Source organism: Camelus bactrianus, chromosome 1 (genome assembly GCF_048773025.1).
Source record: "Camelus bactrianus isolate YW-2024 breed Bactrian camel chromosome 1, ASM4877302v1, whole genome shotgun sequence".
Taxonomy (NCBI): domain Eukaryota; kingdom Metazoa; phylum Chordata; class Mammalia; order Artiodactyla; family Camelidae; genus Camelus; species Camelus bactrianus.
The window spans coordinates 74,350,691-74,374,379 of NC_133539.1; the positions used below are offsets into that span (position 1 = coordinate 74,350,691).

A 23,689-nucleotide genomic window follows, 5' to 3' on the forward strand; every position below is an offset into this window, starting at 1 on the left:
ACACAATTGCAAGTTACATAATCAAGTAGGTCAGAGCTATTGATCTGCCCAGTGACAAGACTGCCTGAGTGAACTGCATTATTCCAAAATGATGGTTCGAAAGCTAATAATGGCCAAAAGTGTTACCTGGATTTTGTACTTCCATTAGGATGAGGCTCATTGCTTCTGTACCTCAGAAATATTATGCTAAACCAGCTTTGTTAAGCAATGTAGTATGTGGACACAGCACCAGGAAGCAGGTGCAACACTCTCTGACTAGCTTTTGTGACCTTGGAGTCAGCATGAAAACTCCCTGGGTCCCAGTTTTACCATTTGGAACTTCAGGGCATTGGACTAAGCTGAAAGTTGGACATTCAGATGATGACGCCTCCTGAATGAATGAGAGTGATGATGGGAGACTGAAGAGCACGTGCCCCATCTAAAGGAGCAGCCATTACTCAGACCCAGCCAAGGGTTGCTGTGCTGAAATTTCAGACTTGGGCTGTCAAGTTTCCCAATATTTCCTAAGAACCATGAAATTTATGTCATTTTTTTTTAGATTTTAATGTGTTGGTACAATTTTTATGAAAGACGCAATGTGGGCCAAAGAAGAATTATCAACAATGGACAGAATATAACCCACAGGTTATTATTCACCTCTGAACCAGATAAATCCCAATCCCCTTCCAGTTATTGACCTTCTGAAAATGGTATTTGGAAGCATAGATGTGTTCTTTTAAACTGAGACGCCTATGCACAGTGCTGCTCCTGTTCCTACACCTGCTTTTTTCCCCAAAGGGGTTTGTGTATCTTGACTGAAGTCCAGGACAATCACCAATAATGTTCCTCACTTAGGAATTTCGGCAGCATGTTTAGCAACCTCTTTCCTGACGACCCATATCTACGTCCCAAAACCTAAAATTTGGTAGAAGTAATCATCCTAACTTGAACAAGTTGCTATTACTTACCATAATGTAGGTTACCTTAAATATTGTGTGGGTCCCTGTATTTCTCTGCACTGTGGAACCTTGTTGAAGTCTCCCGTGACATCTTTGTATCCTCCTTGATCTTTAATTAGGATTGTAAAGATTGACACCTTTGAGGTCCAGTTTATACCTTCAATCGAGAGGATTCCACTGCAAGTTGCAAGTTGGTTAGTTATTTCAAGTGACTGATAGAAAACATGTTCTAGACATAGAGGAATAATCCAGAGAGAAGGAACAATAGAAGATATAAAAATAATAGATGGAGCAAAGTGTCAGAAAGAGTGGGATGACAAGTGAAGGGATGGGGGCCACCTTTGAAGGGATGCCTTGAAAAAGAATCTCTTTCTCTGAGATGGATGGGGCAAATAAGAGCTTGTGAAGCCAAATTGTTGAGAAGGAGAGAGAAAAATCATATGGTGTGGCCCTCCATCTTCCCTGTAAAGTAGGAGCTAAGGTTTTGTTCAGGAAGAGAATACCAGTAAGCTAATCTCTGATGAGGGAGAAGAAGATTGAGAAAAGGTACTTTGGAAAATGTCATAGATAGAAAAATATAGATAATTTTTAAAGATACCAAGTAGATTTAAGAGTTAATAGATTTCAGTCCACAAGAACCCACTATGGAACAAAATGAACCAGCTTATTGCCATTCTCCAGGAAGGTAATTAATGGCTTTAGGACAAATGAAGAATGAAAAAAGAGTCTAGGGGTGGGAGAAGGGAAACTTTAGTTTTATAGATCTGGGATATAGAGCTATTCTGAGGGAAGCCAAGTTGCAGGATGTGGTCACGCCTGGGACTGGTTCAAATGGAGTAGAGACAAAGGCTGTATGTGTTGAGAAGGTCAAGGAACTGTGATGCCAGTAAGGGAAGATGCCAGAGTTACCAAGGAATGTAGTGTAGAGGACACCTTGAGGTAAAGTAGGGGGTTGTTCTGGAGGTTAGCCATATTTCGGGATGGTAGTAGGGAATAAGGAGCTTATTCTCCTTGTTTTAAAAATTTTGACAAACAACATAAGGGGTTGCCTCCAAGGGAGAGAATTTTCAGGGAAATGAAATTATTAGCAAGAAATCACTATCTCATTTTTGGTGAGAAGGTGAAAAGAGTGACCCAATAATGTTTTCTGCTAATGGAGGATGAGTTTCAATGGAAAGAGAGGGCAGAGAATCATGGAAAAGATAGTAGGGGAGGAATAGAATTAAGCTATAAATGAATGAGAAGAAAAAAAAACTATAGCAAGGGGTAGCTTTGAAATCAGACAGACCTAGGTTTGAATCTGGCTCTGCCACTTACTAGCTGCAGAGGTTGATCCAATTTTAGAATCCCACTTTAAGAAAAATAATACATGGAGTGACATTAGTAAGATGATAAACTAGGAGGTTCTAGCCCTCATGCCCCCACAGAAACAATAATTTAATAACTATGTCATCACCAATGAAAATAGCTCTGGAAAGCTCTGGACTACAATTAAGAAACTATAGCAAAACAGTGAAGCACAAAAACTGAAGATGGCTGTGTAGAAAAATGTAGGAAGCATTTTACCTGTATCATCCCATCCTCCAGCCCAGCAAAGCTTAGGGCCAAGAGGGATCCCCTGGGTTTTAAGTTCTTCCCACAGGGGAAAAGGAAACCAGAAGGACCCCAGCAGCCTTCATCACCAAGGACTACAGTTTACCCCAACTGACAGAGCTGCTTGGAGTCCATGCCACTATACGCCCCCTAAGCAGGAGCTGTCACTGCATCCAGCCAGGGCCAGAGGTGCTGCACCCTTCCCTCCTTCACTCCACTTCCCCCCGAGCCCTGATGCCACAGCATGGGCACCTATGTCCCAGACAACGGCACTGCCATGACTGTACATACACCTTTGCCCCTGACCCTGGCACCAAGAAGGACGGCTGTGATTTACCTCCAATAGGGAGAAAAAGAGGAGGAGGATTCCAGCAGCCTCATCACCATTCACTGTGCACATCTGCAGTGCAAGTGAAGTTAGGTTGTATCAACTTAAAATAGAAAATTATAACTATAAGACATTTTATGCAAAACAAAAAACTATGGTAGATACACAAAAGATAAAAAGAAAAGAATCAAAGCAAATCACTACAAAAAATCATCAAGTAACAAAGGAAGACAGCAAGAGAGGAAGAGAGGGACAAAACAATTGCAAAACAGACAGAGAACAGTGAACAAAATGGCAATATTAAGTCTTACCTATCAATAATTACTTTATAAAAACTCCTCCATCAAAGGCGTAATGTGGCTGAATGGATGAAATAAAAAACCACAGAGATGCTGTTTACAAGAGACTCACTTTAGATTTAAAGACACACAGGCTGAGAGTAAAGAGGTGGGAAAAGATATTCTATGTAAATGGTAACCAACAAGAAAGCAGGACAGCTGTACTTATATCAGACAAAATAGACATTAACTTAGAAACTGCCTCTACAGACAAAGGAAATCATTATATAATGATAAGAGGGTCAATTAAATAGGTAGATAGGACAATTAAACAGCCATATGAATGCAGTTAACAATATAGCATTGTACACTGGAAATTTGCTCAGAGAGTAGATTTTAAATGTTCTCACCATGCACACACCAAGGAAATGGTAACTACGTCAGGCGATGTGTTAATCAGCTTGGTTGTGGCAATTATTTCACAATGTGTATGCGTATATAGAAACATCAAGCTGTATATAGAAGACCAGGAATAAGTGAACACATATGTGAACAAACACCCACTTTTTGAGCAACTTTGATGGGCCAGGCATTGTGCTGGGCCCTCTCATATTTGCCATATGAGTTAAGCTCCACAGCAAGCCCATGCCTGTGAGGGTCCTCCGTGTGCAGATGAAGATACAAACATGGAGAGGAGATCAGCCTCCTGAGCCCTCACTTGGAATGTTTTGTGTAGGAGTGCAAAAGCCCAGAGAGATGGAAGCTGTGCTCCATCTGTGTGGTTCTCAGCTCCACTGCAGAAGTGCCTGAGCAACTGGCCTGGCCCTCCTCCGCGTGTCCTGGTCCTGGGGCCAGGCCAGCACTCTGAGCCACTCTCCAGAATTCCATGTGTCTGGCCATGGGGGCAGGGCTATGCTCCATTAGAAAGAGTGAATGCCAGGAACAGGTATGGGACTGGGGGCTGATTAAGGAGTGGGGAAGAGGAAAGGATGCTATCTTCAATGTAAGCAGAGTGTGAAGTGGAAGTATTTTTTTAAAAATACATTTTTGTATAACAGTGAGAGTAGTTTTCTTATCTTTCCCATCCCAGACCTTGAGATAGTATCAATCAGAATAGCTGCTTTATTTTAGTTTTTTGAAGTGTCATTTATATAATTCTAACATATGAAAATCTATGTTCGTGAAATAAAGAGGGCATTATTTTATTTACTAAAGTAATCATTATAAAATTCCTTTAACCAACGAGTACCCCCAGAACATTTAAAAATGGATCTGTTTCTTGAAGCTTTGTCTATTACCCTAAGCAGCAAGGTGTCCTGGTACGTCAAACTGTCAGTCTCCCATGCCATTGAAGATGGTACCTGTACCTCAGGACTGAGAAGAAAAGTGAAAAAGCACTGAAATAATTTTATTCCTGTCCCTTCTCACTCCCCCAGACTCTGACCATCATATCTCTGTGCTCCTGGCCACCTCTCCCATTTCTTGTCCCATTAACATAAGTGATGAGGCAAAGTAAGAGGCCCTGTTATGTGTGGATGGGAGAAGGGGCGAGTGCCTCCGGTTGTGTTCCTTGGAAGCAGATACTTAGACAAGCATAATGTCTATGAAAGGAAGGGAAGGGGGAGGAAGCAAGATTGGTCAAGAGGAGATTTTAGATCATGATACAGGTGTATCAAGACCTCTGCCGACCCTGTGGGGCTCCAGAGCAGATATTGACCATCAGAGGAACTCTGCATTGGGCTGAAGTATTCTGCCATGTTGCTCAGTCACTGGCTGCCGATCATCCCAGGAAGAGTGAGGCCCTGGCTCTCTGCAGTTGCGACAAACTCTGAAGAAGCTAGTGATTTGAGGCTGTCTGCTGTTTGCTGCTTCCTGCAGTCAGGCAGAAATGTATTCCTGGAAGCAGGATCTGGGCAGCTCATTTCTTTGTCTACTACCATCCATCCCTTGGACCCCCTGGATCTCCTTCTCCACATGTTTTGGCAGCAGATCCTCTGGGATTCTGGTGGACCTCCTTTCTTGAGACAAGCTTAGAAAAGGAATGTTAGTAGGACAAGGTCTAGCTCCCACAGCTGACATTGGTACCAACAACTGGTACTCATCGTCTCCCTCCTCCACTCAGCTTTTCAGGGTCTCCTCACCTTCCGTACTAACCCTTCTCTATAGCGTACCTGGTAGCCCTACCTAAACCCTTATCCCTGAGGGTTCTGAGCCCATCAGAATGTCCCACCATGGGCCAAAATGACCCACCACTTATACCCCTGCCTTGTGTACTCAATGGATGGGTACAACCCTGAGAAGAGTACCACGCTGGCTCTCTGAAGCCAAGACAGATCCTAAAGGACCAATGAGTGTACCTTAGAATGGCCTGTAATGAAAAAGAGTATGAAATAATTCATCTATTATTCAGTATTTGTATGTTTATTTTTGTTTTTTAAGTGAAACAAATAATTTTTGTTTGTTTGTTTAAAAGTTTAGGTTTTTCTGTAAAACCATGTATCTCTGGGTTACTAGGTAGAACAGAACAGGAGGAAATGGCCATCTGTCTCTCAAATAAGTGTGAGTTTTTGATTCAGTAGGTGGTTGTTGTGTTAAAGAACACAGGTCCTTTGGGATGTCTGTCTTCATTCCTTAAAAAAAATGAGACATACATTCTAAAATAGTCCTGTTTGGTTGTTTAAGAGTCAGTTATTTTTCTGATAACTAAAGCTTCACAAAAATAAATTCATCTCTTGGGGATGAATAGGCATCAATGTCAGAAATGAACAGACTTAAGAGAGGCTAATGTATAACCTTCCTCCCTGGGAGGAGGCTCTGCTCTGTGTGAGCCACCCAGCAGGCTCGCCTCAATAGGGACACAGTGATTCTTGCAGTTGTTGCACAAGCAGTAGTATGTCCATGCCCGAGTTTGGAACCTAAGAGGGGCTAGAGTCCTGTGAATTGATTGGTGGGACTGAGCTATAAATATGTTTATCACTATCAGTGTAGTTGGTAGACTTCAGTGGCTTGAGTCTTTATACGTGTATATACATACTTTGTATGTATACAAACGTTGCAGATAAAATTCCAATATCTGTGTCCATGGGAGAACACAGGTACATATATACATATATATGTATACATATAGAGAGAGAGGGAGAGAGAGAGGGAGAGAGAGAGAGAAATCTGGCATATTGGCAAATTAACCAACCTTTCTGTTGATGAAAAGCATCTTGCCTAAGTCCTGAATACAAATTAACCTTTAGAAACTACAATGTCAAATCCTTTAGTAGAGTTCTTTAAGGGCAGGGACCTTATTGAAGCTCCTAGAGGGATGCTTGGCATATTGAAGTTACTCAATTAATGTTCCTTGAATGAAGGATGGATAGATGATGAATGAATGATATTTGATTAAGTACATGCAGAAGAAGGAAGTGAGTCAATCAGTCCTTTGGAGCTGTCAGTGATGATTTACTTCATTTAGCTCAAATCAATGCCAATGGTTATAATGATAGGCATTGTAAGAATAGGAATAGACTTCAGGAATCATCTAGTTAAATTCTTTTACCCATGAGAAAAGTGAGGCTTAGAGGAGTGAAATGACTCACATAAGATCACTCAACCAATCTGTGATCTAACCAGTTCCAGATTCCAAGAATTCTGCCTTTGAATTCACAGTGCTGCCAGATGGTTGTCAGCAGATCTTAAATTGGTTCTACATAGATATGTCCGTATATGTAATGCCATATGTGTGAGTGAGAAAGAGAGAGGGTATATGTGTATATATGCAGCATTTCTTTTTTTTTTATAATTGACATCTATCACTGTATGAGTTTCAGGTGTACAGCATAAAGGTTTGACTTGCATATATTGTGAAATTATTACCATAGTAGGTTTAATTAATATCCATTTTACATAGATCCAATAAAAAGTACAAAAAAGAAAGAAAAAATGTCTGATTCCGTTTCAGGTTTCTTCTTGTTTTCCCCTCATAATGCTGTTTGCATAGGGATGGTCATCTAACTGTGCACACGCATGTGACCCCTGTCTGGTTCTCCTCCCTTTACCAGTACTCTCTCTCTTGGAATGTTTTCTCTTTGTGGATATTTTCGAGTTCACTTCATTTTCAGTTCTAGTAAATCTGATCGTTGAAAACAGCCGGGGCCCTGTCTTGTGTGCCTGTTCTGTTTATAGTCTCTGCACTATGCACATTTTGGTCTTCTGCAGGTGCAGTTACTAGATTTAAGCCATATCATGTCATGCACTTTGCTGTTCACTTTCCATCTCTGGTGCCCTCTGCAGCTAGCCTTTTAACAGAGTGCCTGCTGTTATCATTAAAGGGTCCATAGAGCTCTGTTACAGAATAATAACCTTGGCAGCCTGGTGCCAAGTGCCAAACCACTCTCCACAGCTGGTTCTAAAATTTGGTCTTCTCTGGCACTCGGTCACCAGTAACTTGGAAGCTGGCCTTCAGTGACCTTTCTATTTTTAATTGCAGTCTTATTTTCCTTCTCCCATTCTTTCTCCTCTTTTCCTTTGCCTCTGTAATGTCTTGTTTCAGGTCAGGCTCAGCTCAACTTCCACTTTCTTCATTTAACCTCTCAATTCTCCTGACAGCTCATTCTTCTCCTTTGTAAAAGCCATACTTTGCAGAATGTTCTCAGTCTATAATTGGGGTTTGGCTCATGCTTAGGCAAAAGTATGTATTTTATTTCTAATTATAAAGTACTACTTTATAACTTGAAAGAAAATATTTATGGAGCAGGGATGCTGCAAGCTTGGTGATGGAGCACCGAATGACGTTGTCCCTGTCCTCAGTGGAGCTAACAGCTGAGAGGGGAAGGCAGATTATAAGTGAATATACAGTCAGTCGAAGTGAGGAAGGGGAAGAAGGCAGGGGGAGGAAACACACAAGAACAGAGAAGTGAAGGAGCAATGCCTTGGGTAGTGTCAGGAAAACCTCTCTAAGGATATGACATTGAACAGAGACAAGGATGAATTGAAGTAGACTCTGCAGAGACCTGGGCAAGTGTGTGCCAGGCAGAGGAACTAACAAAGGCAAAGTCCTTGAGGTGGGAACAAGCAGGTCATTTCAGAGATGAACAAGAAGGCCACTGTGGCCTGAGGAATGGTGGAAGAGGGGAATGGTAGAAAGCTGGGGAGGTGAGCCAGGACCAGCTCCCATACAGCCCAGGGAAAGATTTGAGGAAGCCATTGGGAAAGAAATGCAGAACAACACAGTTTGAATTGTGTACTCCTAGAACTCTTCTAGCTGCACTGTGGAGTATTGACTTGGAGGAGGGGAAGAGGATGAACAAGAGTGGAAACAGGGAAGCCAATTAGGTGGCTATTGAAGTAAATCTAGGTAGGATTTCAGAGGATGGCAGTAGAGCTTATCAGAAGTGGTCAAATTCAGGATATATTTTGCTCTAATGTGTGCTCTTCTAAAGAGAGGAGGCAAGAATGACTCCTAGGTTTTTGGCCTGAGCAAAAGGAGAATGGAGAGAGAGCTCATTAATAATTTGTGAAAGTCTGGCAGGGTACACATACCTGGCTTGTGTGGTAGGTAGGGAAGAAATTTAAGAGTTCTGATTAGATGCAAGTTTGAGATGCTGCACTTGGAAAATTCCAAAGAATAAAAAAGCCGTGTTTAAAAATCTCAGATACAATGCCCCAATTCAAAGGAAAATACCTATTAACATTGTAGTTTTTCTTTCTGAATGTATTCACTTCATATTTTTTATTTTAGCTGTAAACCTGCCTTATTCAAAAGATCTGTGTACTTTGAACTCATATACAAAACCATATTGTATTAGATGGTGTTTCAATGTGTATAGGGAATTTTCTGAAAAGTTTCTTTCTCTGTGCAAACTAAAAGTATCTGTGCAAGTTTGAAATATACGTAGCTGAGAAGACTCCAAGAGAGCCCAGGCCTTAATGTTTGGGAAGGTGGCTGGTCTTCTCCCATGGTAAATACCGTGTGGGAGTAATGGGTAGTAATAGGTAGTAATGGGTGGATATATAATCTGCTCTCCATTCTATCAGCTATTGATGTTTAATATTAATAAGGGGTAGAACAGGATGAAGTCAGCCTCATAAGAAGCTCTGTGTGGGTCTAAAGAGAGGCTAGTATTGATTTTTAGAAGCTGGACGCTAAAGTGGATTGCATTCGAAACGCCCTGTACTGAGAGTGAGGACACCTGTCCTCCAGTCCTGGCATTGTCATTTTACTACTGTGTGACCTTCAGTCCCATGATCTCCCCGGAATTCAGTTTCTGTACATCTGCAGTAGGCTCAACACTATGAAACTCATAGGACTACTTTGAGGATTCAAGAAAATAATGTATATGGAAATACTTCAGGGGTAATGAAATAATATAAAATATAATATTTTATATATAATACAAAAAATAAATGTCATACAAAGATATATATATACAAATAACCAGTGGGCTATATAGGAATCATATTTCTAATTATGCTGTACCATACAAATAGGCCAATGGTGCAATTATGTATATAAAACACATCAGTTATTTTTAAACACTAAGAGCTGTAAAATTACACATTACCTGGAATTGAAGTTATAATTTTCTCATATATCAATATCAAAATATACATAATTATAATTACAAATAAAATGACATGTCATAATATACCTCATCTCTTAGGATTTGCTAACATAAGTAAATAGACATGGTAACTATGAATGAGTATTATGAGAACAAGTGGATGAAAAAATGTCTCAGTGGTTTGATCTGAGCATTCACCACCAACCAAAATTTTTCTAGGTACCTCTGTTAATTTTTCAGTGATGTACCTGCATAAATACAAATTATGTAGTTCCTGTTCTAGATACGTTGAGACCATCTTTGAAGGTGTGTGTATATGTCTGATATGCCTCTTTATTTTATTCACATAACCTCATATATATTCTACTTTGATTATAAATATCTGTCAAAAACTATAGAAAGAAATAAGACTTATGGATAAAATTGAACTGAATGGAGATTCAAGGACAATGCTGATTTACACAGCTAAAGAACCCTCTAAGTCTTAAAATTATTCATTTTATTTCATAAAATGTAATATGGAGCCTTTCTACAGCGAACACTAAGGCATAAAAATAAACTTGTTACTCAATAAAGTGTAACAAGTTTTTTTTTTAAATGTATGTACCTACACCAGCAGGTACATTGAAAACAGCATATGAAAATTGTTTCACTTGTTCTTTATATAATGCCTTATTTCAAAAAATACTTGAAATTATTTATGAAACAACATCAGTAAAAATGATATGGTTAAGGAACAGATTTAAAGGAAAAATGAAGGTAGGAAAAGAACTCAAAGTTGGGAGGCAATGTTTTTACAAAGAAAAATAAAATGCTGAAAGACCTTTGCTATGGATTTGATTGCTCCTGATTTTGTTCTGAGTTTCCTAGAAGGCCCAGCACAAAAGGAAATATGAGTTATGAGTCACAGGGTCAATTTTATGAAAGCAAGTAATGTGGGAATTTCTTTTGTTGTGGTTTTTTCTACCAAAGAAACACATTTGTATAAGTAAATATAACTTGAATGGTGTAGGGCATTAATTTTGATGTGATTTTTTTTCCCCAAAGAAACACATTTGTGTAAGTAAATATAACTTGAATGGTATAGGCCATTTCCTTTTTTCACTTAAAATACTGTGGTTATCAATTTGGTAATGAGTCATTAAATTGAGAATCAACCTATATAATCCATTGGTGCCATAGAAATCACCTATGACTTAATAGGTACTTTCAAAAAGCAATATAATTTGACCAAGTTGGTAATGACCTGGAGATTTATAGTGAACACAGGGAAGTAGGAAGGACTTGCAGTGGAAAGAGTATCAAGCTAAAATTTAAAAGTGTGGTTTTATATCTGACTCTCTTGCTTGTTACTAGTTTTATTATCAAAAAAGAGAAACCTTCTTAGTTTGCATTTTTTCATCTGAAAACTTCTGATTTTGAAGTAGATGATATTTAATCTACCTTTCTAGCTGTGAGAATCTGAGTTTGCGATTATCCTCTGGATTCAAGATAAACAAAGTGGATTGCCTTGAAAAAGGAAAATAATGTTCAGGATGATAGTGAGTGCCAGAGTACCAGAAAAAAGATAACAGTGACTCATTAAATGCATTGATGTATTAATTCTGTAATATTTTAAAATACTTAATTTTGGTATAAAGATTTCAGACATAGTTTTTCCTATGTAGTAACTCTCCATTTCTGAATGCCTGATCTGAGAGTCAATAACTAGGAACCTATACTGGGACATACAGCTGAAAAATCAAACGTTCTAAATCTTCGGTTCATTAGAAGGCCCACACACTCTCGAGTTCCTCACCTTACCACAAAAATTCAGAAATCTGGGAAAAATAAGAACATAAAAAGGAAAGAGTTGTTTTATAAAACGTTTTCAAATGGTCGAGTAATTAAATGACCCAGTTGTTGGAAGATGAATTAAAGATAACTGTTACGCTTTTCATATATAGCCTTTTCCTTATCAGTAGGTTGAGAAAATTATTTTTCTGATTATATAAGAATTACATGTTCATTGTAAAAAAATTACAAAGAAATATAAATAAGAAACTATAAATTACTCCTGACTACACCTCCTAGAAAAATGATCACAATTACTATTTTGGTGAATTTTCCTCTAGCACTTTTTGTATATATTTAAATATGATAATAACAGAATATTTATTGAATGTTACTATGTGTCACAAACTATGCTAAATACATGCACTTTCTCATTTGTCTTTCAACAAGCTCATGAGTGTGCATATATTAGTATTTGGCATTTAGCATATATATACATGTACATAGATATGCACACATGCATATATATACCAAACTTTGTAAGGTCCCATATGTCCTTTTTAAATTCTTCTCTTATCTCTTAGGATTATATTATGAGCAGTACCTCATGTACTTATCACTCTAGGGCCCTCTCACTACACAGCCTGCAAGAGACAGCACTAGGACCTCAGGATCCCACCTGCTGTATGACTGAACAAGGATGGACTCTTTGCCAAGTAGGGCCAGTCCACCAGTCTTGGTGATAAAATGGAACTGAGGAACTGAAAAAGAGTCAGGCAGATAAGGGTCTATGCTGGAGCTTGAAGCTATTTTCAGCAGTGGACACATTAAGTAAACAGAGAAAGCTTGTCTGAAAGGTGAAAACAAGAAAATGGAGGAGATACTTAGAAAGTGGGGTGTGAGAAATGGGCAGTTTTGTGTCCGGAGTGAGGGGACAGGAAGAATAGCTGCCAGAAGCATCTCCAGTTGCAGGAGATATTGCTAACCTTCCTCCGAATTGATTCCAAAACTCTTCTCTGTATCTTTTCTCTACACATATTTTTAACTTAAGCTAATTTGAGTGTTTCTGTTCTTAAGATATCATGTCAGCATGTATTAGTAATGACTAACTTGCTATGTGAAAGACATCATTTGAAATGTTTTATGTCCATTTATCTCATTTATTATCTTTTAATCTTTATCTCAACCCTAAGAGATAAGTATAATTATCTTAATTTTGCATATGAGGAAACTGAAGCTTAAAGCACTTGAGCAGAAGGTACTATGTGGAAATGTCAGGCTTACTGCCCCCCACTACCACCCCTCAACACAGGTTTTGCCTTTGTCAACTCCTCAAACCCTGCCAAAATGACCAAAAGGGGAGTTTTTGAAAAGGCTTATATACACCAGGACTAAAAGTACAAAATTAGTTTACAAAACAGAGACAAACTCACAGACATAGAAAACAAATTTATTGTTACCACAGGGGGAAAGGGGGTGGGAAGGGATAAATTGGAAGTTTGAGATTTGTAGATACTAACTACTCTATATAAAATAGCTAAACAACAAGGTCCCATTGTATAACACAGGGAGCTATATTCAATATCTTATAATAGCCTATAATGGAAAAGAATATGAAAAGGAATATATATATGTGTGTGTATAACTGAATCACTATGCTGTACACCAGAAACTAACACAACATTGTAAATCAACTATACTTCAATAAAAAAATAAATTAAAAACAAAGCAATTGGACAAATTTAATTAATGGAATAAATCCAAGAAACTGAATCCTAAACTGGCAGTGAGAAAATTTGAAAAGCAATTCATTTTGCCTTATGTAAATAACATCAGAACTCAAGAGAGACACCAAGAAGTGAAGTACAAGAGAAGATGGGGCTGAAAACTGGAGAAATGGTTGATAGCGCTGAAGCCCTAGATCTAGAACCCTGCCCGACACGTGCAAGTACCTGCTTCTTGTCTCCCCACTTCCCACCCCACTTCCGGGAAGATACTGGAGGTTTAGTCCAGGGAAAGAGTAAAACAGAGGGTCCCTCAAATGGGAGCTACCAGGGCATTTAAGGATATGGGTGCTGTGTCAAAAGCACAGGAACTGGGTACACATGTACATGGAGGCTCTCTTCCAAAATGCCGTCAGCCAGACTCTTCCCATTCAGGCTGGAGACTGGAACACTAATCTCTTAGCAATGAGACTAACCCAAACATCAAGAATTCCCTAATGAAACAGCCCAGCCATTTCACTACACATATGCCCAGTCAGCAAGCTCCACCCACCTGTGCAAAGTCTCCAGTCTAATACAAATAGCCTATGGCCACCAGATAACACAGATAAAATACAAGCAAAAATAAAAAGGGCAACTTGGATAAATTTTTTAAAAATCAAAATATTCTGATTAATGTGAATATGAATATATGAGAGAGGTTCATGAGATGATAAACCTATGGGGGAAAAAACCCAGAGTGTTTTAAAGAAGTACATTCAGAAGACACAAAGAAGCACTCTTGGATGTTAAAACATAACAGCAGAAATAACAAATTCAGTAGAAACTTTGGAAGATAAAGCTGAGGAAAGCTTATATAAAGCTTATATAAAGCAAAAGGTAAAGCTATGGAAGACAGAACAGACAGAGAATAGGAAAGTGAGTGGGACTGGTCCACGAAATCTAGAAACAGAGAACAGAGAAAATGGAAGGGAGGAAACCTATACAGAAGTAACTCGAGAACCTTCTCCAGAGCTGAAGCACAGCGTTTCCAGACTGAAATGGCTCGCTGTGTGTTCATGGTAATGAATGAGAAAAGACCCACCACAAGGCACAGCATTGGGAAATGTCAGGATACTGAATTCAAAATAAGAAGAAGAATAACAAAAGTATTCAGATTAAAGTTCATGGTTTTGTTGAAAACACCACTAATCAATTTGTCAGTAAGGCATGAAGGCTAAGAGCCTGAGCTTGCCATCCAGCTCAGCTGAATTCAAATCGCAGACTCTATACTCACTAGACCTGTAACTCTGGGAAATTCACTGTAACCCTGAGTCTCAGTTTCCATATCTGTAAAAAGGAAGTTAAATGTAGCACCTACCTCACAGGTTTACTGTGAGAACTACATGAGATAATAAACATAAATACATACAGAATCGTGACTGGCACATGGTCAGTGCTGAGAAAATGTTAGCCTTTGTTACTGAGCCTCTTATTAGCAACTCTTGAAACTAGAAAACAATAGAGCAAAGCCTTCATAGTTCTGAGGGTACATCTTTTCTAATCTAGTGTTTTATTCCCAGCCAACTATTAGTTAAGCATGAAAGTAAAATTTTTAAATTTTCAGACTGCACAGTCTCAAAAATTTTACCTCCTATGTCCAGTTCTCATGAATCTGTGTTCTGCGAAACCAAACAAGAAAATTAAGAAGGGAAGACATGGAATCCAGGAAAAAGGAAATTCCATGCAAAAGCTGGAAAGAGAAGCCCTAGGATGATGGTGAAAGGAGACCCAAAAAACAAAAGCTAAGCTTCAGCCATCTGGATGTGGGAAGTCGAAAGCTCGTGGGAGACTTTCTTTAGGAGGATGACATTGATGCTTGAAGTATGTATGTACTGAAAGAAGATTTGTACAACTGGGAAAGTGAATAAAAGAACTACAAATGCAAAGGAAGCTGAGAATAGACATCAGTAGCTTCACCTAACAAGGAAAAAAAAAAAACAAGTAAGGAAAACCAAAACTTTTTCAGAAAAGGAAAAGTAATAACAGTACCCAATATGACTCAGCCAGGTCTTGTGTTTGTATAATCATAATACTGTATACACTGTAGTGATGTAACCAAAGTTACGATAAAACTCTGCTGGGAAGAAAGCGGAAAGAGTAAAGGTGTGTATAAGCTGGGGATAGGGGTAGTGAAAGAAAAATTATAATTTTCCACAGCAGGAAGTCAATGGGTAATACTAAAGGATAAAAATTAAGCTTGTTTGCTTGTTTCTTCTGTTTGTTTGTTTTTAGGATCATGGAAGTATAGAAGCAAATATCCTAAGAATCAGTTAAAAGAACCGAAAGTGGCTACCTCTAGGGATCAGAGTTGGAAAGAGGTAATCAGAGTTCTGCTTTTTTTCTGTATTAAGCCTTCTACAACAATTTGACTCTCTAAATTAACACTGAATTAAAAAGAAACATTACCTAAAAACTTAGAGCACAATTCAATTAAGACACTTGTTCATGATCAGTATTATTATGTAACAAACATCCTTATATCCTCAAATATTCATCTCTATCAAAATCTCTGATGATTTATTTTAGATAAACATCTAGAACTAGAACTGATTTTCTTTTTTAAAAAAGGGGACTGTGAGCTCTTTAAGCCCCTTCATATATGCCTTCAAATTATTTTCTAGAAAAATTGTATCAAAATACCATCACACTAGCAGTAGAGAGTAACTTTTTCAGCATACTCTCATCAGCATTAATTTTCAATCAATTTTGTCATTTAGTATAAAGAAAATATAATTTTATATATTTTTCTTATTAAAAGAAAAATTAGGTTCTGTTCATATGAATAACAGCCTACTGGTTAAAAAACTGTTAGTGACTTCCTGAGGCATAGTACAGAAGTCAGTCATCAATATCCACCTTTGGGGCCCTTGCCTTTGATCAGAAAACTGGTAAGAAAATGTGCTATCACACAAGTTACATGATACAGATTTCATTATAGTTGGTCTTATAAGAAAAAGCTTTATCCTGAGCTGAAGGAAATTAATGATCTTAGACTTTAGACATGGTCTTTCATTTTAGAAGTAGTTGTGTATTTTATGACTATTTTAAATTTACACAATGCTTCTCTCTCGAAAACATTTATTCAATATTCACTTAACAAATCTCACTTAGTCCTGAATGTAATAAGTGCTGAGACACAATGGTAAACAAAACAGTTTTGGCACTAAAAGTTCAATCCTTGTGTAGGATTCGCATAACAGCCTCAGAAAGTCCAGATAATCTCAGCAATTAAAGGAGAAAATTATTTATGAAAATATGTCTCTATAGTATGAGAAATAGAGGTGAATAACTCGACTTCCTAACTGCCAGCCAAGAGCTCAGGCTACTTAGAAATCACCACTCATGAGAGTATTTAAACTAATCAGATTCAAGGGTATCATATGATTACAATTAATCATATGGGATGCACATGTGATTCAGACGTTTCACAGTCTATTCAGCTTATAAAAATGGATAAAGACTTTTCTTCATGTGATATATATAGAATGTCCACAAACTATTTTATCTTTATACATTCTCTGCAAATTAAATTTTTGTCACAGGAGAGATTTGATCCTAGTTTAGAAAACCCAACTCAACACTGTTATATGGTCATTTCTGTCTTTCAATTGCATTGTCAGTGACACTTCAAAAGAAAACTAGATATGGGACCTGACACATACTTTAAAATGTCAACAATGAATTATATCACCACAGTAAGAAGGAAAAACCTCACACAATTTTCGCCCACCAGACACAGACCGTCCTGTTCCTCTGCTTCTCAGCCTTAGTGACAGTTTCCCATTTGTACAAAAGCTATTTCTGTGACAGAAACATGACTTCTCTTTATTAGGCAGATCTGGAGTTACAGCTCTCTTCAAATAAAAAAAAAACCCACACTGCTCAGAAACCATAAGAAGTATGGATTAAAATCATTTTCATCCCCTACTCTTCCTCACAATGCTTCAAGAACTTGATTTCCTTTTTGAAAAATGGTTTAGTGATTAGAATGGAGCCGGGATATATTTGTAGAAGGACAGATTAATAGGTCATGTTAGGACAGTAGTTGGATAGTGTTATAAACATCAGGGAGCATGACTCTTCAGTCCCAATGTTAGTAAGTAGCAAGTGGAGGAATCACTACCTGAATGTCTCTATTATCAAGAGGCCGTGCCTCTCAACGTGACTTATTAAAACAAACTCATAGATATATCCTCTTATTTTCTAGCCATTTCCCTATCTTATGCTTCTTTTTGTGTAGCACTGAAAAAAGAATAGTTTTATAAGTCAGACAGAGATGGGTTTCAATCTTGATGCCATTTAATTAACTATGTTAACTTGGGCTTAAACTGTTTACACCTCAGATTCCTCACCTGTGAAAGGAGTGAAATGCCCTCAGGAGGTGGAACATGACTCCCCACTCCTCAAGCGTGGGCTGTGCACAACGACTTCTTTGCAAAGAGTACAGTACCAAAAAGAGGGAAAACAAACAACTTTAAAGTGGAGGAATCCAAGCCCTCCCTCGAGGTTAACGTCAACAGTGACACGTCATGTTGACAGGACCTACTCTTGATACCATGTGATGAGAATCGCAGTTTTCCTCGGCAGGCTTCCTCCCCACAACCCCATAACCCCCGTCTAATTATTAGAGAAACATCAGAAAAACCTAAACTGAAGGACATTCTACAAAATACCCTCCCCTCAAGAAGGGAGAAATGACATCTATCTTTGCTTGTGAAGATTTTTAGCTATAATACATGTAATTGATAATTACATATTTTCAAAGTACACATTCCCACCCGACTGACGTCAGACTTGGCCATATCACTTGCTTTGACAAGTGAAATGTGAGTAGAGATGAAGTATGTCCCTGTGAGCTTCTGTCTTGTGATTTTGTCATGCTGTTTTCCCTCTGAAACCTCCATTAAGGCCTCTCAGTCCATCAGTCCAAACCCTAAGTGAAGACAATCAGCTGCCCCGTCCCAGTGTTACTGTTGCTGCTGAAGGCAATGTCCCACCCTGGGACCCGCAGGTGTCTTTAGGTCGGACTTTTCTCAGGAAAGAATTCAAGAGCAAGCCCAAGAAAAGCGAAGGCAAGTTTATTTAGAGAGATGCACACTCCATAGGCAGAATGCAGACAGTCTCAAAGTGAAAGCGGCCCCAGGGCATGGGGTGGTTGGTTTTTATGGGCTGAGTAATTTCATAAGCTAAGAGTGGGAGGAATATTCTTGCTGTTTTGGGGAGGAAAGGAGGGATTTCCTAGGAATTGGACCACCGATCACTTTTTGGCCTTTTATGGGCCACCCTGGAACTGTCATGGTATAAGGGGGAATGATTTTTAGTGTTACAATGAGGGTATAATGAGCTAAAGGTCAGTGATCTGACTATTCTCTAAGCTACCTTGGTTTCAGCCAGTTCCAGCCAGTTTTTATTCACATGCTCACAGCTGCAGCCCCTCTTCATTTATCTAGTGGTTGTGCCCTGCCCCTTTCCCTCCCATCTCATTACACCAGGTGAAGGGCTTGCTGCCTGACATGCACAGACCCCAATGCTGTGACCTCAGCTTTTGAGAAAAGAGAAAGCTTTATTGTGAGGTCGACCAGCAAGAAGACAGGAGGCACGGCTCAGTTCTGTCCAATTGGGTTTCTGTCAAACTTTTATGAGTTAGGGGAGGAGAGCTGGTCTGTGGAAGTGACGGCAGGACTTGGGAACTTGTCCATTTACGGTAAGGTACGGTAAAGGGGCTTCAGCTCGGGCCCTCCGCATCTGAAAAGGTTTCAACATTCAGGTTCCAGTTTCAACATTCAGGTTCCAGTCATCTCCGGGGGAGAATCTTTGGTTCCATATATTGTTTGAGGTCAAAATCTTCTCTTTGCCTGCTTCAGCTGCATGACTTGTGGTTTTGTTGTTCTGTCTCTGAAAATAACTCAGTATCTTGTTAGAAACAAGATGGGGCCAGTTTGGGGCTGGTTCTGCAGTTACAGCCATGGACCTGTGATAGACGTGTAGCATGAGATAGAAAGAAATGTTACCATTGTGAGTTACTGAGACATTGGGCTCCTCTTCTAACAGCAGAACTGAGCTTCAGCTGATGACCTAGTTCTAATCAACTAATGAAGTTCACACCTTTTCCCCATCTCTCCTGTTCTTTCTTCATGTTCCTTCACATCTCCTCCCATCTCCTACCAACTTCTCCTCAGGTTACACATTAGTTTCTGAGTTTCTCCTTCACATCTCCTCCCTTCTCCTACCAACTTCTCCTCAGGTTACACATTAGTTTCTGAGTTTCTCCTTCCTCTAATAACTGCCTGTAGACTTGAGCAGTCTAGCTTCTCTGCTATTTCCATCACTTTGATTTTTTCAGGTGTTTTCAGCCACAGGCATAAATGAACGACTGGGGCTCAGATAAAAATTTCTCTGCTGCTCACCTGCCTTGTCCTTTATTCTCCCCACGTTGATGTCCTGGTGAAATCAGATTAAAATTAACATCCAGAAACCATTTGGATGGAAAAATAAACCACTACAGGGGAAATTAGGGGTGTTTTTAAGGAGGTTAGCAGCTGATTATAAGCATGTAAGTCCCATATTTTCTTTCTTTTTTTTTTCTTTTAGCATCAGCTACCTCCTGAATCACTGCCCAGTTGCCAGCTGCAAGTCCTAACTCCAAAGTAAGTCTGGCCAATTCTGAAATTCTGGTTGACTTATCCAACCTTCATGTTCACCCAGAACTTACTTAAGCTTCCAAAATGACTTACAGTGTAGATGCCATCTTCCTAAGAGATCTGCACCTGGTAAATGGGCAGAAAAGACTCCCCTTAATCATGTCCAATTTCAGTTTCACATGCATGCAACTTATATGAGAAAAATATAATTAGATTTACCCAAACTTCACAGGGTCAGACTATCCAATCAACCCTTTTTGAAGGAAGTGTCCACAGCACAAAGCCAGAAGACTCCCAAGGGGTGGTGCTATCAGATGATAGCAGAAGGAGCTGCTATTCTGAAGTCAAGTGCAGTTCATATCAGCTTCAAGATTAATTTCACTGGCATGGAGAGCAAGCTTACTGCCATCAGGTAAGCAGGCACACAATTTTATCTAGTTCTGTAAAAAAAAGTAAGGGGTTTGATTTTCCATCTCAATTTCAATCTTAGAGTTCATTGATCTCTCTCATCTAAAGGTATAGGATATGTCTGCTCTGGTGGGTGCTCTGGGCCTAGGTTGAGGAGAGCCAAACTTGAGGAGAAAAGTCAGCCTACAAAATGGTTGTTCAGAAGTAGCTTGTGTACTTCCTCCATGAATAGCCTCATAGGTGCAGCTGTTCTGGGAGTTAAAAGGAGACTGTAGCACAGGGGTAGGGGTTATGGTTGGAGGGGAAGGAACATTGTAGGGTTGGAGGAAAATGAAAAATGTTCTAGCAAAGAATCTGGTATAGGATACATTTTTCTGGTATAAAAACTTAAACGTACATTTCATGAAGACAGAAAGTTGTCCAGTTTATTTTGCCACAAATGGCATCTAGACAAAATTTGCATCAAGCGGATTCCAAATCCTATTAAAATATGGTGGTAATTGGGACTCTATAGCTTCTAGAAAGCTGATGAGGCAATTTTCACAATGTATCAGAATCTCTGCAGAATTTCCACTACTGTTTCTTTCCAGGCTAAGAAAGAGGGAGGAAAGAGGAGAGTGATGGTTAGGGCAATCCCCCTGGAAAACATTTAATTGCCCTAAAGGTTTTATTTAATTCAGCAAATTGGTCCTTAATTTTTCTGAGCTCACTATGGAAACCTTTGCTGGTCATCAGATTTCTGTTTTTTCCTATTCCTTGCTCAGTTGTTTTTGTTTCTGTGAGTTTTTAAAGATTGTTTTATTATCTACTTTCAATTTTATTTTTGAAGTTTCATTATGGGATCAAGAGCCTATTTGCTACATCCTTTATACCTTTTTCTTGTACAAAGTTCATAACACTGTCTTATAAGGATTTTTAAAAATACATTTTTGAATACAACCTACACCATCTCCTTGAAGGCAAAACTGGAAAGTCATATTTTAAGTATTTTGATCATCACATACAATTCCTAGGGAGAATAAATCAATAGAAACAATTAAAAGTGTGTCAAACATAGTGAAAAAAAATTGCCAGTCAAAGAGATGGTTATCTTCTTGACAGTTTGAGATAGAGGTTAAGCCCAGGAAGTACAGCATTTGAATTCTTGCAAGAAAAGAAGGCACTGATGAGGTCTAAATTAAACATAATGGATTGCTAATGATGGTGTGTACTTGTGGCTAGGTGATTCATAGAAAATGATTAGAAATTTAGTATTTGGAAAATTTCAGTATTCAAACATTAGCATATTATATTAAAGTATGGGGCATGGACAGAGCACTAGTTGTCCAGGTGAGTTGCTAAAGATAAAATTCCCTGGAGTGGTTCTACCTTAGAAGTCTATGGTTGGACAAGATCTTTGAATTGAAGGAGAATGGAAAAATAGCCTGAGATTTTGGGGGGACATGGTGAGTGTATTCTTTCTTGGAATGGGCACTAGGCTGCTCAAGTATATTATTTATTTCCTTGTATACAAAGTTTAGATGTTCCAGGTATTTGAGATTACTCCTTAAGTAACGTAACATGCATATAATAAGGAAATAATAAATATTGATAAAAACACATAGAGGAAAATGTGTGCCAGACATTTGTATTAGACAATGGTATCAGTCATATCACACAACTGGACTTGTAAATTTGTTTAAGTTAAACGTACATAGTTTTGTTGATAACTTGCCTCAATGTTGAATCCTCTTCTCTAAACCTCTCCTACCCACCTCAAAAAGAAAAAAACAAGAAAAAAATTCAGGACTTTTTAATCTACTCTACCAGTACTCCTAAGAAATACTTCTCTTAACTTACCTGTTCTAACACTTGTTTGACTGGAGTAGTGACCCCTGAGCTTTTCATTCCATTGTACTCATTCATGGTGCTCTTAGTGTCCTCCTGATAGAATAAAAACTAATTGGCATATTTGTGCCTTAGCTTTTGTGCCTCCTCCACCTGAAGTTCCCGTGGCTCTGAATTTAGTCAGTATTATTCATCCTGTGAAGCCTAGATCAGTGACATCTCCTTTTGAAGGTTTTGCTGTATGAAGTAAGAAGTCAATCATTAATCTATTTATTTACATTTATTAAAATGTTATGGTCAAATGTGTAAATATTTCCATCAGATTTTTTTTCTTTTACAAAATTTACTTCAGATTCTAGCTGGCGGTGTTTATATTTGTTAATCCCATATTCCTTGTTTATTATTCCCACCTTCCCTTTACCGTTTTGTAACTATAAGTTTGTTTTCTACTGTGAGTCTGTTTCTGTTTTGTATATAGGGTCACTTGTATTATTTTTTAAATTTCACATATAAGTTATATCATATAATATGTCTTTGTCTGACATACCTCACTTAGTAGGATATTCTCCAGGCCCATCCATGTTGCTGCAAATAGCAATATTTCATTCTTTTTATGGCTGAGTAGTATTCCATTGTATGTATTTACCACATCTTCTTAACCCAATTGTCCAGTGATGAGCACTTAGGTTGTTTCCATGTCTTGGTTCTTATAAATAGTATTTTCTGAACATTGGGGTGCACGTATCTTTTAGAATTAGAGTTTTCTTTTTTTCTGGATATATGCCAAGGAGTGGGATTGTTGAATCATATGGTAGCTCTATTTTTAGTTTTTTAAGTAACCTCCATACTGTTCTCTATAGTGGCTGTACCAATTTATATTCCCTCCAACAGTGTAGGAGTGTTCCCTTTCTCCACACCCTCTCCAGCATTTATTACTCATAGACTTTTTGATGATAGTCATTCTGACTGGTGTGAGGTGATACCTCATTGTGGTTTTGATTTGCATTTCTCTAATAGTGATGTTGAGCATCTTTTCATGTGCCTGCTGTCCATTTGGATGTCTTCTTGGAGAGATGTCTATTTTGGTCTTCTGACCATTTTTTGATTGGGTTGTTTTTTGATACTGAGTCATGTGAGCTGTTTGTGTATTTTAGATATTAACTCCTTGTTGGTTGCATCATTTGCAAATATTTTCTCCCATTCTGTAGGTTGTCTTTCATTTTGTTCATGGTTTACTTTGCTGTGCAAAAGCTTTTAAGTTTGATTAGGTCCTGTTTATTTTTGCTTTTTATTTCCTTGGCCTTGGGAAACTGATCTAAGAAAATATTGCTGTGATTTATGCCCTAAAATGTTTTGCCTGTGTTCTCTTACAGGAGTTTTATGGTGTCACATCTTATATTTAGATCTTTAAACCTTTTGGAGTTTGTCTTTGTGTATGGTATGAAGGAGTGTTCTAGTTTCATTGATTTGCACGTAGCTATAAGAGAAACTTTTCGAATGTTTTTCTTATCGTTTTGATCATTACTGTTACTTCTTGTACACTTTTACTTTTATAAATAAATTGCCTGAGGTGGTGACTTTGGCTT

General features: G+C 38.4%; 1 protein-coding gene across 9 annotated transcripts in view; it reads left to right on the forward strand.

Annotated features, from left to right (window-relative positions):
- PEX5L (peroxisomal biogenesis factor 5 like) overlaps positions 1 to 23,689 on the forward strand; it is a 597,540-nt gene that overhangs the window by 214,337 nt on the left and 359,514 nt on the right. For 8 of the 9 annotated variants that reach the window (XM_074367482.1, XM_074367503.1, XM_045511288.2 and 5 more), the window contains 2 exons: positions 15,460 to 15,545; positions 20,101 to 20,280. The gene's annotated coding sequence lies outside the window, so the exon portion shown is untranslated. Of the gene's footprint in view, positions 1 to 15,459; positions 15,546 to 19,818; positions 19,875 to 20,100; positions 20,281 to 23,689 lie in introns of all 9 variants that reach the window. The other variant, XM_045511287.2, reaches the window with a different exon arrangement.